This window comes from Episyrphus balteatus, chromosome 1, assembly GCF_945859705.1.
Source record: "Episyrphus balteatus chromosome 1, idEpiBalt1.1, whole genome shotgun sequence".
Classification (NCBI taxonomy): Eukaryota; Metazoa; Arthropoda; class Insecta; order Diptera; family Syrphidae; genus Episyrphus; species Episyrphus balteatus.
In genome coordinates, this window is record NC_079134.1 from 124,431,911 (window position 1) to 124,450,354 (window position 18,444).

At 27.5% G+C, this 18,444-nt stretch overlaps 1 protein-coding gene across 1 annotated transcript in view; it reads left to right on the top strand.

Moving 5' to 3' along the window:
- LOC129906615 (terminal nucleotidyltransferase 5C) overlaps positions 1-18,444 on the top strand; it is a 169,269-nt gene that overhangs the window by 13,318 nt on the left and 137,507 nt on the right. The gene's annotated exons all lie outside the window — the stretch shown is intronic.

Consider the following 18,444-nt stretch of genomic DNA (forward strand, 5'->3'; position numbering starts at 1 on the left):
TTTCTTAATATTTTCAAATGTATTCATTTATAAAACAAAAATTAATTCGCATTTAAAAAATGACAAATTATGTAGGTAAGTAATCAAATAAGCAGATAATTTTTTCAAAAAGATGATTTTACAGAATTCTGCAAAAAAATAAAAAAAGCGCGCGCTTTTTAACATTTTCCAAACCCTTTTTTAATTTTTTGCAGAATTTTGAAAAGCAGAATTATGAAAAGCAGAATTTTGAAAAACAGAATTTTGAAAAACAGAATTTTAAAAAGCAGAATTTTGAAAGCAGAATTTTGTAAAGCAGAATTTTGACAAAAGAATTTTGACCCCGGCAGAATTTTGACCCCAACCCTTTCCAAACCCTTTTTTAATTTTTTGCAGAATTCTGTAAAATCATCTTTTTGAAAAAATTATCTGCTTATTTGATTACTTACCTACATAATTTGTCATTTTTTAAATGCGAATTAATTTTTGTTTTATAAATGAATACATTTGAAAATATTAAGAAAAGGTTTTTAATATTAAACATTTCCGAAAATAACTAAAAATTTATTAATTTATCAAATAAAGACGAATATTCAAAAATTTGAATAAGAAAAGGAATATACAACATCGGTTCCAATTAGTATACATATTTTATTTCAAAGAAAGTCAGTATATGCATTTCAAAAAATATTTGCGACACTTAAATAAAAAAATTTAGGAAAGTACCAATGTTTAATTACATTAATGAGGTGTATTTTTCTTTAGCCAGCGCATATGCCATACAAAAAAAAACAGAATTAGCAGAATTTTTTTGTTCAAATATAATGCTGGCAGAATTTTGAAAAGCAGAATTTTAAAAAGCAGAATTTTGAAAAACAGAATAGAAAAAAAGCAGAATTTTGAAAAACAGAATTTTCGCTGAAAAAGCAGAATTTTGAAAAGCAGAATTTTGAAGCCAGAATTTTGACCCGATCCCTATTTTTACATTTAAAAAAAAACTTTAACTAAAATTAATCTTTTTTTAATTTAAGCTTTAACATTCAAAAGAAATTTTACTACAAGAATGCCAAAAGAACTATTTTCAAAAAAAAAAAGAAAAAAATTTTCTTTCAAAGAGTTCATGAGAATATACTGCCGTACTAAGCAAAAAGGGCGCATGAGCCAAAAATCCAAAATTGAGCTAAAGGCATATTTGACATCCTCATTTATATGTAAACTAAAAACAGCGCATTTCCAATTCCAAGTAGCTCAAAATAGTCAATTAAGATGAGCTCAACAATATTACTCCTCTGTATTCCTAAATAGAAAAATGCATTTATTACTAACTCTAAAATTTGAAAAAAAAAAAAAAATTTAGATAGCATTTGGAAGGCTTGAACAATATATAATTATTCTGCAAACTTAAAAATTATAATTTTCATACTACAAGTTGCTTAAAATCATTTTTGAAATTGAGCCCACTTACAATTCTCAACCTTTTCCCTTGTCAGTAAAATGCATTTATCTCAAAACTACAAAAATGGATATGCGCCCTTTTTGCTTAGCACGGCAGTATAGATAAGCCTTCATTCTCATATACCTATCTGTATCTACTTTCAAAATATATACACTGAGGGAAAAGCCACCTTAAAACAACATAAAATTAATGAAAACCACATTGATTTAACTATTATTCGGAATGATTTTGCGTTGAAGATGAACATTTTAAAATCAACGTGGAAAAAAAGGTTGATTTTTGATGGTTTCGTATCTTAAAGTCACATAAATCAAAGTATGTAGTTCATCTTTGAAACAAAGACGTTTCAACTTCAATTTATTTTTTCCCTCAGTGTAATCGGTTCTAAGCTTGTATAAATATGAAGTTAGATAGACATAAAATAAAGAGTTTTGTGAAAAACTTTAAATAAATTAATTACAATTATTATAGGTTCACTACGGTGTATACGTACTTTTTTTCAATGCAAAATTAGTTGGGTACAAAAAAAGGTTTTTGATTGTAATAATTACTTATAATGAAGGGACAAGGTCACACGTGTATAAACATCACTTCATTCATTATTTCATACTGTATGAACTTAAATACAAAGACCGTTTGGACCAGAACCAAACTTATTAATGACGGATATTATCAAAATTCTAAGCCTCATTGTATGTATTCATGTAAGAAAACATGAACTTTCAAGTCATTTGTATTGTTGGTTTTATTTTTTTTTTTTATATTTGAACAGTTTTCAATGTCACTTGAAAACTATAATCTTCAAATATCATCTAAAAACACGTTACATATGTTTTCTGTTTACAATTAATCAATATCTGGTTAATACTGATTTTATACAAACATCCGTAAACTATATTCAAAATTCAGAATCAGCTGTTTATAATAGATATAGGTACCCCTTTTCCCTCAGTATTTTTCTAATACAAATAATCACGCACTATCTTCCAATGTCAATATGACAAATTTTTGGCGAAATATTGACGCTCTGTTTTAAACGACCTCCAAAAATATAACAAAAAAAAAACAAATAAATTAACACGATATTATATATATATTTTTTAATGTTCGTTTTTCAGTCGATACGTTTCGCTTGCAGACGAATTTAATTGTGTTTTATTTTTGTTTGATTTTACTTTGCTATGTTATTCGTAAAATCAAAGCTTTTTTTTCCTCCAACAACAAACTATTATACATGTGAGTTGGCGAGATCTCGTGTGGAATTTTTTTTTATTAGAAAAAAAAAAATTGGCTTACCTCGCACTGGAAATGGAAAACGGAAAGAGAAGAGGCGTAGTAAATTTTAGAGAATTTATGAATCAGTCAAGTAAAATACAAAATAAAAAAAGCTTTTTGTAATTTCTAGAATGAACTCGGTTTACAAAAAAAAAAACCAATTTCAATGTTAATTGCGCTTGGTTGTTGAATGAAAGTAAGAGCAAGAGGAAACTTACCATGTTTGGTTTCGTTTTCAAAAAAAGAACCGATCAATTGTTGTTGTTAATTTATATATATTTGAGTATTAGTCATTTAATTGAACATAAACAGCATGTCCAAAAATATAATAATTGGTTTTATAAATATTTGTTTTGTATGTAGTTGTGCAATTTGGTTTGATTTCAAAGCAAGTTTTTGTTGTAGGTTTGAGTAGGTACCAATACTTTTTTGTATTATTATATTCAGAGCATGACAACAAATTATTTTTGTATACTACTTTGATAATAAACAGTTTGCGTTTTTTCATAGTATTTCTGCGCATGCAAAAAAGTTTTTTTGGAACTCTAATAGAACTATTAACTATAGTATAGAATATAATGTATGTACTTTACATTGAAATTAATAAAAAAAAAATCAGAGTATCTGGGATTTAAGGTGCCATACAATATCGAAAACAGGGTTGTAAAAAAATCATTTTTTAATGCATTTGTTTTCCATTACAAATTAAAAAAAAAAAAGTTTGTATATATTGCAACTAAAAAAAATTTGCATCAAAAAAAAAATTTGAATGCGACTGAAAAATATTTGCATTCAAAAATATTTATTGCAACTAAAAATTTTCTGCATTGAAAAAAAAAATTCAATGCAAAAGGTTTGCATTTTATATTTTTGTTTTAATATTCGTCGCATTTCTTACAATTTCTGATTTTTCGACAATACATTATGTTCAATGTTATAATTGACATAGCTGATGTATGGCCAATTAGTCATCCCCACTCACTCATCCAAATCTCGGCGCTCAAGTTATCGTACTCGTGCCACGTAACGCGTTATCAATTGTTCATAAGGGTGCTAGTACTTTACTAATCAGTTAAATTGTCCTGCTTGCATTAAGTATAAGACTTTTGGTATAGTAAAATTATAAGAAAATTTAGAGATGTATCGAAAAAATATTAAAAGAATTTTTTTTAAATTTTATATTTTTCTTGAAGATCAAGATATTAAAACAGGAATATGCATATTCTTCATCGCCCTGCACTTCTCCTCCATTTTTATAATTGACCTTACTTACAGTTTTTTTTTCCTTTTTCGCATTTCATGGACAAACGCATACCTATTTTATTGTTTCAATATCTTATGTTTAAATGCATTTCAACGATCAGTAACTTTGCACTGAAAAATCGAAAAATCCTTAAAAGTATACCATTATAGGGGAAATTTGATGAATTTGATGTTACACAACTTTTATGAAAGATTCGGGAAAGAAGTGAGACCCGCTAACAAAAATATTCAAGAAGAAGCTAGACAATCAACATGTTTGTTCGAACGCACCTACGCACCAAAGAAATGATTACCTGTGGAGTCGATACTCAAAATGGTGTTTTGTACTCCTTTTTTGAGTATTTGGGGTTTTTTTTCTAAAACATGAAGAAACATAATTCTTTAAGCTTGAAAAGTTCATCTTTTGTGAAATTTATAATACTCCATTGCAAAATCCCTTCAAAAATCTTTTGCACTTAAAGTTGATATGATGTCTGTACTGCACTCTGTTTTTTTCATTAGTTCCAACAAGGAACTCATTCTGATATATATATTCCCCCATATATAGCTACAACAAATCCTATAAAAACTATTTTGCTTTTTGGTCAGGTCTTAAGAAGCCATAAAACAAGCACCATTAGAAATGCTTATCATTTTATCCTTCTTCTGCCGTATTTTTAATAATTTGAAATAATTGAAAAAAATGTTCATGAAAAAAAAAGTTTTTTTTTGCATTAAAAAAAATATTTGTTGCAAGTAACAAAACTTTGCATAAGAAAATGTTATTGCAACTAAAAAATATTTGCGTTGAAAAACTTTTGCTGCAAATATAAATATTTTGCATTAAAAAAAAATTAGTGCAAATAAAAAATTGTCTGCAAAAATTCTATGTAAAATGTGTCAGTTAAATATTTCTTACATTTTTGGCTATTTGACCAAAAATTAGGTCCAATGGCTAATGTATGGTCAAATAGCTAAAATTGTAAGAAATTCGATGAACACACATTTTTCATTTTTTTTTTTCAATGCAGAAAATTTTTTATTTGCAGTAAAATATTTTTTTAATACAATGATTTATATTTGCAATAAAAATTTTATTTCAGTTGCAATACAAAATTTTTTAATGCGAATTTTTATTCAGTTGCAGTAGGTATTTTATTTTGTTAATGCAAATTTTTTTTTTGCTGTTGGCTAAAAGCCCTATTCTCTTCAATTTTTCTAGTTGCTGCAATCATTTTAAGAGAAGTCATAATTTTTGATTGCGCATTATGTTTAAAAAAAAACCTCATCAGAAAATAAAAAGAATTAAATTGGAAACTTAAAATCTTCAAAATTAATGTTATTTTACAATTTACAAGTTTATAGATTTTGTTTTGAATTGAGCCTAAAAATATTTTTTTGTAGAGTAGGTAATTCACAAAATTCCCAGCCGCGAGAGAAACTTATTCATTGTTGTGACTTGTTGGTTATGACGTAATGAACATACCAAGTTTTTGGAAGTCTTAGCCCTTAAAGACTAGTTGTTGACAGAAATGATGTATCACAGTCCTTAAGTTAATAAAATTCTCTGTCATTTGAGCCCAAGACCGTCACTTTAGTCTAAATGATGTCCAAAATTTTATTTCTCAAATTATAATCAACTTGGTCGAAATCGTATAATAAATTCAGTATTTTTACTTGCTCAATAGGGCAAGTATTGGTTTCGTGTAAAAAAAAAAAATTCGAGGTTTTAATCAAAACTAACATTACGATGATGGAGAAGTCCGAAAAAGTGGTTTTCGTCATGACGTCCGTCGGTCTGTGCGTCGGTGCGTCGGTGCGTCGTCACAAAAAGCTGTACATGAAGCTGCAGCCTAAACGGGTTGAGGGATTTTCTTGAAATTTGGTACAGATGATTTTTTTGTAATTTCCAAGGTTGGTTTTTTTTTGTTTTTTAATTTCTCGCTTTAAACGTATACCTCCCATACAAAGTTTTGGAGTTATTGCAACTTTCTCGAAAACGGCTCTAACGATTTTGATTAAATTTAACATACGTAATGCTGTTTGCAGTTCTAACATAACTGCGTTTTTAGTTTTTCTCAAAAAATGCGGATAGTGAAAATATGACATTAACTCTTTTTTAAATCGCGGATGTCGGCTCTTCCCCTACATCTTAATGGAGTTATTGCAATTTTCTCGTAAATGACTCTAACGATTTCGATTAAATTTTACACAAGTAATGTTATACGTAAATCTAACGTAACTGCATTTTTAGTTTTTCTCAAAAAATACGGATAATGGAAATATGACTTTACATTTTTTTTAATCTTTGATGTCGGCTCTTCCCGTACACCGTTAATGAGTTATTACAATTTTCTAGACTTAATTTAACATACATAATGCTTTAAGTGATTTTAATATATGTAGCTAATTGCGTTTTTTGTTTTTGTCAAAAAAACACCAGTAACAAAAATATGGCGTAAGAAAAACTAAAAAAAAAATAATTTCGTATGATTGCATTTATTATGAAATTCCTTAAAAAAATCAAATTTTAACTAATTCAAAATATTTTTTTTTTTAATCTTTGACATAAAAGCTACTTTTATCATAAGAGCAAGTACGTGCGGCCCCAGTCGTGCATTTTATTTTTTTTACTACAAGTAGCGTGCGAATTCGTTCCAACTTTATTAAATAATATTTTTTGGATAAAAAGTGCATTTCATAAAATATCTTGGAAACAGGGCTTTTAAGCGTACAAAATTAATAATACACTTAAAAAAAGTTGAGTGTATTTTAGAAAAAATCTTTTGGAAATCAGTGAGACTACACTAAAGTTCGTTGGCTCAAATGATAGTTAATCGTTATTGACAACAACAAAAACTGAAAAATTTGGGTAATTTTTTCACATTTTATGCATTTTTGACAATGATGCGATCAAAGCTTTTGGCCGAAAATTATATTTATAAGGCCATAATGAAAATCAAATCAGAACTAATAGATACAACGCACGGGCTGATGTATGAGGTTATTTTACGAGAAATAATATACCAAAATACAAAATTCGAAACTTGCAGGGATTCTGTATCAAAATAATTTTTGCACATTTTAGTACCAGTATCATAAAAGTCGATGTAAATTTTGTACAATAGATTAAGCAAAACAATAAATTTAACAATTAAATTTAACTATCACAGACTTGCAGGCAGTAAAAATTTTAAAAAATCTTATGAAAATCAGCTTTGTCTCTTTTTACGTGTTAATATAACGCAGTTTACTAGACCGAAATCCAAGGCCAAGTTTGTTTACCATTTCCTCTATCGAAATCAATTTGATCTTAATATGTATTAGTAAATAGCGAAATATTTTATGTTTAAAGTGGAAAATTTTCGTGAATCTTTATCGAAAAAAAACATTCTTCAATTCATCCGACGATAAAAAGTCTAACAAAACAAATTGAAGTTTAATTAAAAATAAAACTAAATACGACAAAAAAAAGAAGATATCTTTAATTAACACTTCATACAATTATTTTTTTTTTTTTTGTTTTTGGCTTGCATTTCTAATCTTTTATTACCTACTAACCTAAGTGTTTACTTGTTTAGATACTTTTTTTTTTATCCGTCACACGAGTCAAAACCTGTTTTTGCGTTGTTGATTTTTTATTTTTTTCATTTCTTTTTTTTTTTTTGGCAATTTGCCACAAGTACACATGTGCGTCGTTAAAGTTTCATAACATGATGTTTTTTTTTGTTTATAAATAAAAAAAAAAAAAAAAAACAACAGAATTTGCCAACAGTAAGTAGAAATGTATAAAAAAAAAAACTCCAAAATGTCTATCAGAATCCAGATATCAGTGTAATCTCAACTTGCTGATAATAAAGACAAAAGGAAAAGTTATTGATTGTAATTTGTATTTCTAATGAGTTTGAAGTATCTTCATATTATCTATTTTGTGTTTAAATAAAAAAAAAGAAAAAGAAAATCAATGCGCAGAATATGATAAAGTAATAATTTGTGAATCATTTTTTTTTAAATAACTTTCTAATGCGATTTTTTTTTTTGTTGTATACGAAGGTTTCAAGGACACTATAATTATTAAAAAAAAAATAATTAAAAACTTTGTCTAAAAAAAAAAAAAAAAAAAAACAGAAAACCAAATAACTTAGTTCAAGCAGAATTAAGATAAGATACAATTTAATGTGAAATCGAGATATTTTCAAACAAACAAAGTTGTGCACTTTATTTGATATCTAATTTTATCTATTTCCAAGAAAGGAAATTGATACTTATTTTCGATTTGCAAACCTTTGACGTTGTTAAAAAAAAATCCACTTACGAAAATCACAACACTTTAAAATTTTTATTGAATTTAGTAGACAAATTGCCTACTTGGTTAAATTGTGTTGATTTTTTGTTTTTATTTCATTATAAATAATTAAATCAAAAAATTGATCAACAATAAATTTGTGATTAAATTATATTTTATAGTTCTGAACACCATGCACATCATTCCCTTTTAATCTAAAAAATCTATATAAATTATTGTTTATTTAATTATTTTTACCAGCATTATTAAATAAGTAGGAGTAAAGTGCTCACAGTTTACCCTTATCATTTTATATAATAATTTTTTGCAAAGTTATAATTAAATCGATTCTTACGAATTTTATATGATTGTTATATTGTTGGAAAATATTATCTTTTTCAAAATGAACATTTGATGAGATGTCAAAATCAGAGCTTCTTCTTCCTCGTTTTTAAGAATTTTTTAACAAATAAAAAAGTTATTTATTTAAATAATAAAGAAAACATCTGAAATGATTCTAAGCTCCAAACTATTTGTATGGCGTTTAATTTTTTATTGATCAGTAGTTAAACGGATTGTAGAAATAAAAACAAAATGGAAGAGAAAAAATAGCTTTCGTAGAGTGCAGTTATTTTTTGATTCGGACAAAATATTTAATATTTTATTTCAAAAACATGGCTTTTTATTAAAAACTTTATACAAAAAAAAAAAAAAAATAATAATAAAATGTAATAAAGTATGTTTTTTTTGGCTCTGGCAGCACAACGCTATTCCATGAATTGTTGTTTTTTTTTTTTTTCAAAACTGTTATTCAAAAAAATGCTTTAATAGGTACTGAAAAAAGTATCTATCTTTAACTCAATTTAAGTCTGTCCACTATCCACTTGGATACGAATCCATTATGCACTAAACCACAAGTGTCTTCAAAAAAATATAATTAACTGTATTTTTATTTAAATAACACTTTTAATTTTTTTCTTATTAATTTCTTTTTTATTTATTTACTTTTTAGGTATGTCTCACTGAATTTTAACTTTTTCAAGTATGTAAGTAAAGTTTAAATAATGCTTTTCCTGCTTATTATAAAATATTTTTCAAACATAAAACATCATTACAATTTTTGAGTGTCAGCATTTGGAATAATCAAAACGATAATAAAGAAAAAGTAGCTCCATTTAAACTTTACAAACATTGAAATGTTTTGAAATTCTACAGGGTGTCCCAAAAGTAATGGATCAAACGAAATATGCTGATAGGGGAACTTAAGGGCTCTCAGAATTTGGTAACTTGTTCATCCCAAATCCTTACGGTTTTCGATTTAATGCAATTCTTGTGAAATTTCGAAAAATCCTTGCTTTGCAACAGTATTTTGCTTCCTGCGCCCATTATTGATTTTTGTTTTTTAAAATTCTTTTACAAAAACATTGGCAGATAATTAGGAACAATTAATTGATCAAAATGTTTTTTATCCTATACGCCATTTCGCTGCAAATTAACTAACATTGTCAAGTTTTATAAAAAATCAATTTCTAACTTTTATTTGAGAGCAAAACCGCAAAAAAAATTTGTACGGTGTGAGAATGGTTTATTATTTTAAAAAGTTGCCCTGTTATTCTAGTTTTCAAAAATGTATAAAAGTTTGCAAAGTTGCAGTTAGATCGCGTAATATTACAATTTGAATTCAACAAAACAGGGTTTTTTAGAGCAAAAATACAAACAAAAATAGAGGTTTTTGTTCAAAGAAAAATAAACAAATAACAGTTCGAGAAAATGTGTTTATTTTTGGTTGTTTTTTGTTCTGAAAAACCCTGTTTTGTTAAATTCAAATTGTAATATTATGCGATCTAACTGCGACTTTGCGAACTTTTATACATTTTTGATAACTAGAATAACAGGGCAACTTTTTAAAATAATAAACCATTCTCACACCGTACAAATTTTTTTTGCGGTGTTGCTCTCAAATAAAAGTTAGAAATTGATTTTTTATAAAACTTGAAACTGTTAGGTAATTTGCAGCGAAATGGCGTATGGGATGAAAAACATTTTGATCAATTAATTGTTCCTGATTATCTGCCAATGTTTTTGTAAAAGAATTTTAAAAAACAAAAATCAATAATGGGCGCAGGAAGCAAAATACTGTTGCAAAGTAAGGATTTTTCGTAATTTCACAAGAATTGCATTAAATCGAAAACCGTAAGGATTTGGGATGAACAAGTTACCAAATTCTGAGAGCCCTTAAGTTCCCCTATCAGCATATTTCGTTTGATCCATTACTTTTGGGACACCCTGTATATATACTACATTTTTACTTTAAGAACTTATGTTTCAGCTTACAAAATTCGTCTTACTATACTTATGTATGTACATTAGGCGTTCGTTATTTTTGAACCAAGTTCCTAAGTGAAAAAACTGTAAATAATAAAAAAAAATCCCCTAATTTTTTCAGATTTTTATTTTGACTCTAGATGGCGCCCCAAGAGGGTTAAAGTTTGTTCTCATTTGAAATAGGTAAATGTTGACTTGGGGCGCCAACTAGCGAAAAAAAAAATCTAAAAAAATTAGGGGATTTTTTTTTTAATTATTTAGAAACAGATTTTCCACTTAGGAACTTGATTCCCAAAAAAAAACGTAAATAACGAACGCCCTAATGTACATATATATAACGAGATAAGTATGACAAGAAGTTTGTGAGGCAGCATAACTGACTGGGATAAAAAAAGAATAATCCTTCATTGGCATTTTATTACCAGTAAAATAACTTGGTTAGTGTTAACCGTCCATGCGTCCGTAGATGCCAATCAACTTATTAACAATCTTTTACTTTAAGCAATAAAATCAAAACTATTTGAAATACATAATAATTACATTTATCGAAACATATTGTGTATGTAGGTACTATCATTAAATTGAGATGAAAATGCTTTTAGAAAATTCTTAACTAAATAAAAGAAAAAGTAAATTCAAATCTTGAATTGGATTTTTCTTTTAAAATGAAGTTGTAGCTACCATTCTATAAAATTTAAATATAAAACCATCCAATAATTCAATTCAATTAAGTTTCCTAAAAGTATGCAATAACTAAATATGAATAAGCTTTAAAGCTTTTTTTCTGTGACTATGACTATACAAAAATCTCTCATGAGATTAATGATTATGTAGCAAAGAAAAACTTTATCGGTCTATTCTGTGTTCTGTCCACACTCATCCCTTAGAAGACTATTGTTGTCAAAATATCAAGCGTAGTAAAAAAAATTCTTGTTGATTTTTTTTATTAGTTTTGAAAAAAACTAATTCAAAATAGAAATTAAATGATTGACAAGGACAAGATTATTTTGTAGTTAGTTATATTTTTCTAAATATATGAACAAGAAGTACATTATTTGGCCAGTTCCATGTATTGAATTTGTTGAAAGTTTGTTCCATTGAAAATCGTTAGTAAACTACTAGTAGTACTTTGCCACATCCCAAAGGCCCAGGGCTATTACTGAAATTTCTGCGTGTGTGGTATTCAAAACATAAACTATGTGCGTAGCGTAGTATAATTAAAAAAATAAAACAAAAACAACACTACGTTACGTATACACACATATCTCAAATTTGCCAGTAGCTAGAAAATTTTTTTTCAGATGTACGGTCATTACATGAAGTGATAACGATAACGATGTTTGGCTTTTGAAAATAGATGTATTGTATGTACCTAGTTCTTAAGGGGTAATAACACCTTGTAAACCATGAAATCGAGCATCATATTCATCAGCGTATAAAACAAAGAAGAAATATTATTTTCTTTTGGTGTTTGTTTATTTTAATTAAGTATATTAATAGGTAACAGAATAGGCTAATGTTAAATTTTTTAATGATGATGTGAAATTTTTTAAATGGCGGTGTAGTTCAGGATGATAGTAAAATCCTGTGCTCCCATCGGGCGACCAACTAACTCCTACAGTTTTTAACCGATTGGGCTGAAATTTTGTGTGGTGCTTAAAAATACTATTCTCTAGTGAAGTACGTTTTTTTGGAATATTAATTTTTAAAGAAATAACATTAGTTTGAAAAAATTATTTCATTCCAAAAACAAAATTCGTTGAAAAAAAGACCATAAAATCGTTAAATTTTAATATTTCAAAAAAACCCTACGTACTTCATTAGAGAATAGTATTTTTAAGCACCGCACAAAATTTCAGCCCAATCGGTTAAAAACTGTAGGAGTTAGTTGGTCGCCCGATGGGAGCACAGGATTTTACTACACCGCCATTTAAAAAATTTCACATCATTAAAAAATTTAACATTAGCCTATTCTGTTACCTATTAATATACTTAATTAAACTAAATAAACACCAAAAGAAAATAATATTTCTTCTTTGTTTTATACGGTGATGAAAATGACGCTCGATTTCGTGGTTTACAAGGTGTTATTACCCCTTAAGGGGTGCGAAAAAACGTTCTTTTTTGTTGATTTTGTGATTTTTAATTATACAAACTTAAGGAATTCATGTACATATAGCAAATTTAATTTATTAAAAGAATTCGCTGTGTATTTAAAAAAAATATTGGGTTCCGTTATTTTTGGACGACCACCAAAAAAAGGTGTCTGATCCAAATCACCTAAAATTGAAAAAAACAAAAAATTCATTTGCAAGATAGACGAATGCAGGTAATGAACGAAGGAATAGTCAAAATTTTAATTTTTGACAAAATGGCGGGCGGCTTAGCAAAGAAAAAATTCGTTTTTTCACGAATATTTTCACTTTAAAGTGGCTTTAGAAACTTTATTCCTTCCTTCATTACCTGACAAAGAAGATCTATATCTAAGATCTGTATCTAAGAAGACCGTGTAAAAATTTCAAGCCGATCGGTTTGGGAGAAATTTTGCTCATCGACTTTGAAAACACAGTTTCGAGAAAAACGGGTTTTTAAATTTTTGGAACCATGTTAACTGAGTTAAAAAGTCCTCACAAATACACTATTTTCTCTGAAACTAATTATTGCATTATCAATGTGAAATTTTCGGACAGTAATCTTATGTATGTATATGTACATTCAAGATATGTAAAAATAATTAATTGATTTTTTTTTTCAAAATTACAACTAGGTAAAGGTAAAGGTATAACCCCTTAAATAAGAATATAATTCAGATTGAATTGTATATTGTTATGGTTAAAACCGCCTTATATGTATTCAAATGAATTCAAACGTTTTGCAATAGTTGGCTTCGAAATTCTGAAAACTAAAATTCCGAAAATCAAAATTTTGTAAAATCAGAATTCGGGAAAACACAGAATCTCGAAATTCTAAAATCCGGAAAATCCATAATTCTGTAGACCCAAGATCCCAAAAAATTATTCAAAATGAAAAATTTGTAATTTTGGGTTTTCAGGAGATTGGGTTTTCCGGATTTTGGGTTTTTCGGGATTCTGGGTTTTCGTGTTTTTTTTTTCATTTTTGGGGTTTTGGGTTGTCTGGGATTGAGGACGTCTCCCCTTTTGAAAATTATTTTACTATGGGAAAATATTTTTGTCAACAATAAAATAAGTAGAGTTTTGCTTCGGTCTGAATTTACGTTTACAAAAATTTAACTGATATTCTGAACTTATTTATGAAATGTTCTTGTATGGTTGTGTATGTATTTGTAGCTTTCATATAGTTTCAGTTAAAAAAAAAACATTTAACAATTTTTTCTATCAGAAACAAAGCAAAAATTTTCCAGAGACAATTCAATGTTAATAAATACACGAATTGATTGCTGTTATGGTAAAAGTTACTTAAAATAGTATAGCGTTAATGTTAGCATTTATGTAATTTTAATTAAATTTATTTGAATTTTATAAAAATTCTAAGAATATAAGGTACCTATTAAATTTGCTTTAAATAATGTTTATAAAATGTTTTGACCTCCAAAAAGAGTATGCCAGTGCCAATTAATTTCTTGTACAACAAATCGTCTTTATAAGGAAAAATAAATACAAAATGATACATTATATTGTTCAGAAAAAATTATGATTTCTTAATTAAAACCAGTAATCTTTGAGCGAAGTATAGAAAACGGGAGGTCGAATTTCGAACATTATGTACATAATAAATTCTTGACGAGTCGAATTTAATGCGTGTTTATTGTTAGCGACAAAGGAAATTGTGTGCAGCAAAAGTCAAGCCAAAAAATATAGAAACTTCATATTTAATTTATAAAAAAAAGATTTTTTGTATACCTATTCTAAAAAAAAAACATGATAAATGATGAAAATATAGTTCATGCCTCTAGAAAATTCCTCAAAAATATAAAACAGAAATGTATGGTCTAATAGGCAACACTAAGGCACCATAATTGGCAAATTTTATTTGTCAAATACATACATACATACATATGTAGCTATGTACATAAAAAAAAAACAAAAAAATATCACAAAAATGAATCAAATGGTGGAAATACTCACATATAAATATTTTTTCTGCTACAGAACAGAAAGGATGGTGCTTAAAAATATTAAAGTTTTATTTTTTTTTTCTTGATAAACACAATTCTTTATTGATTAAATTTTACACACAGAAATAATTTAAATTGTTTAAAAAAATAATTTCATTTACTTAATGTCAAAATATTCTAAAATCTGAGAAATAAAAAAAAAAAAAAACATTGAAAGTGATTTTGTATTTTTGTTTCTGCAAAGTGTTAAAACTACGATTTTCAATCAAATTCATAGCTCTTAAGCTTTTCTTGTATTTCTTTTTCATTACATGGCCCTACGATCAATACCAATTCCCAAATAAATTCTAATTATATTGAAAGTCTTAAACTACAAAGAAATATTTCAATGAAAACCTGTCCGCCATCCACACTCAATTAACGCATTTAAAGACATTTACAAATAAGAAAAAAAAAAAAAAAATAAAAAAATATATATTTATCAACATAATTTTTGTATGTGACCTTGGTTTATTCTACCTATACAAACGTTTCTTTTTTGTTTCTAGAATACCAATAGTCCTTTCTCTTTTTGGCCAGCTTCGGATGTAGTTTATATTTACAAGAATTCAGAATACTATTCTACATACCCGCTTAATTGCTCCCCTGACAAACTATACAAACTCTCGGTTATGGCTTTCAATAGATGTTTATATGTACGCCATCAAGGTTTCAGTATCATTTGATACTGTCTAGAATGCTGCAGCAATAATATATTAATAACAGTGTCGTAATTAGATGATAAAGCGCCTTTTCAGCAATTATAAGATAATAATACCAAAAAATATCTCTGAAAAACTAAAAAATTGTCTAGTTCTGTGAAATACTTAACAGAAAACCTAGTAAATTTAAACTCGTTTCTATAAACATTAACTCGGTATTAGATTAAGACATCAACAAAGAGCCCCTTTACCTTAAAAGGCCTGAATGGGTTTAAATCTTTTGCCTGACCACAATTCCGCCACAAAATGTCAACGGCTAAGCCAGCGAGAACCAACTGCAATGGCTAGCTTTGGCTGCTACACTTTGCCAACGACCTTCAAACGCCCATTATTACATGGTATTTTTTTTAAGCCATTCTTGAAAACTTGAATGAAAATTGTTACGACAAGATATTAAACTTTTAGAGAAAACGTTATAATTATTTATATACATATATTTTTTTTAATTAATTTGCAATATGTAAATGTTAAGTTGTTGTGTAGTGGGATCTGTTTCTTCATTTTTTTTTTTTTTTTTCAATAATTCTTTAGGTAAACATTGTAATTATTGTTTACTAATAGTAGGTACTTCTAAGAGTGATTGATATCTGGAAAGTTTTAATTTTAAATCAATTTTTTAATGGTGTAATGAGTTTTTTTATGATTAATAAAATAAATAAATAAGTTAGCAATTGATATTGAATTTTAATAAAATATTCAATTTGGAACACTTTAATAAACACAACTGGCTTTATTAATTTTTTTTTTATAAAGACTTTGTCAAGATGAAAGAATATTGAAATATAAAAAAATATGCATGCACCTTGTTTAAATTTTTGTTTTTTTTATTTTGGTATTATTATTTTATAAGAAGTTTATTGATAAGATGTATTATTATCAGTCATTTGCATAATATTGATTTTCTGTGTTCTATAAATATTACAAGGTCATAAAAACAAGTACTGCTATTTTTTTATATAGGTAAATAAAGTTTTAAATATAAGTAGGTACATAATATAGGTTGTTTGTTGTTGGAATTAATATACTTATAACATATTTATCGTATTACAAGAAATGTTTTTAGTAGGTACCTATTGTGATAGTATAAATTGTTAGTGTTTGTGTAAAATGGTCCCAAAAACCAGGACTTAAGCTTTTCTGATATCCTTCTTTCAGATTTGAAAAATATCAGCCTTTCTGTACTACTAGTACGCTCTTTCATATTCTCATTTTTTCCAAATCGACATTTAGAACAAGCAACAAGATCGAATAGGGGAAATGTACCAACAGTGAGAAACTTTTTTTTAAATTGTTATATTTCAGAAAGTTTAAAAGCTATCTTAACCAAACTTTGAAGTCATTTTAAGACATATTTTATCTTAATATTGCAGAAAAAACAAAATACTACAAAATAATAATGAAATCATTTTCAATTCATAGATTTCTTTAAATTTATGTATATGCTTGTTTTCATTTCTCGGAGCCAAGTTCTCTAGCAAATTTTGGCACTATTCCCCTATTTACAGGAAACAACTCAGGCCATTCTCGACCCCCCTCTTACTTCTGCTCAAATCCAAACTCCTCACAAAATTTCAGTTTCTAACGATGAGTAGTTTCTGAGATATATGGCTTCAAAAATCTAGAAAACCGTAACTGACTCAATGACAGATCATCAAAACTATGGAGAACTTCCCGCTATGGGTTTCGTGGTGTATACAAAGAAACCTTGAAATTTGGTATAATGGTAAAACTGCTTGTTTATACAAAGGAAAAAATTTATAATGTGAGAATTTTAAAGGGCGTGGTAACCGCCCATTTTCGCTGAATTTTCATCAAATATAGAGATTTTAAATTCTATAGCAATACCTTGTAAAAAGTAGTAAAATCACAACAAAAACATTACCTACTGACAGCGTTGCCAACCCATTCAGTCAAAATTATGCCTCACTTGAAAAAAAATTATGCCTTTTCAAATAAATTATGCCTCAATTTAAATTTCTTAGTTTATGCTTAAAAATTGTATACAAAAAGTACACAAGTACACAAAACGAAATGTTTATTTAATCAATTTATACATTAAGGGCCAATTTTTCAATAGCCAGATAAACCTCAGATAGAGATTATTCCTAGGAATAAAATTTTTTATATTGAAATTTATTCTTTAGTCTAACTGACAATTGAAAAATTAAGGCAACTTATTTGTCACGTAACGGAAACTTATATTCTTCGAAAGGAAAATTTTAAGACCTTGCTTCATATAATTGGAAGAAATTAGCGGCCAATTTTTTTCACCAATAAAAAATATTAGCCTATTTGCAAGCGTTTTAGGCCTTTTTACAGAAACTAAATTAGATTCTTTTCTAGTAATAGTGATTAGTGTGAACAAAATTCTCCGAAAAAAAAATTTCGAGCGACCTTTATTTAAAAGATATAGAAAATATTATTTTTTAGTCTTTTTATCAAAATATTTAAAAAATTATAAGAAACTTTTAAAATATAAATCAAGAGTAGAATGAAAAAAATTATGCCTTTTTGGCAAAAAGTAAGCCTCAATGCCTTAGCTAATAAAATTATGCCTAAAAGGCATAATTATGGATCAGATGGCATCGCTGCCTACTGTTAAAAAAAGAGCCAACTTCTCCTATGTTGAAATTGTGCTGGACGGGGAAGACGGGGCTGAATGAGATACATACCTATGTCTAGTTCTGACCCACTTGCAATTTTGAACAACAGAAATTTATAATTTTCCATTTAATAGATGATTTGCAGCTATAAACGTAAAACGAAGAGGCAGATGTGGGTCTTCTGAGTCAATTGAGGAAGTTTTACGCGCTGTCATTGGTGGAATGACCTTTTATAAAGCGTATTAAAGGTTACATGTAATTTCGGTCTTCCAAAATTGTGGCTGGTGCTACTGCATTTTGCCCAAAATAAGGGCACATAGCTAGTGTGCAGGGCTCGAAAGTGATGACGACACTTGTTTGTAAGTTAAGCAAGGATTAAAAAAAATCCCATTCAACCTGGTAAAGCGGGGTGGAATGCGAAA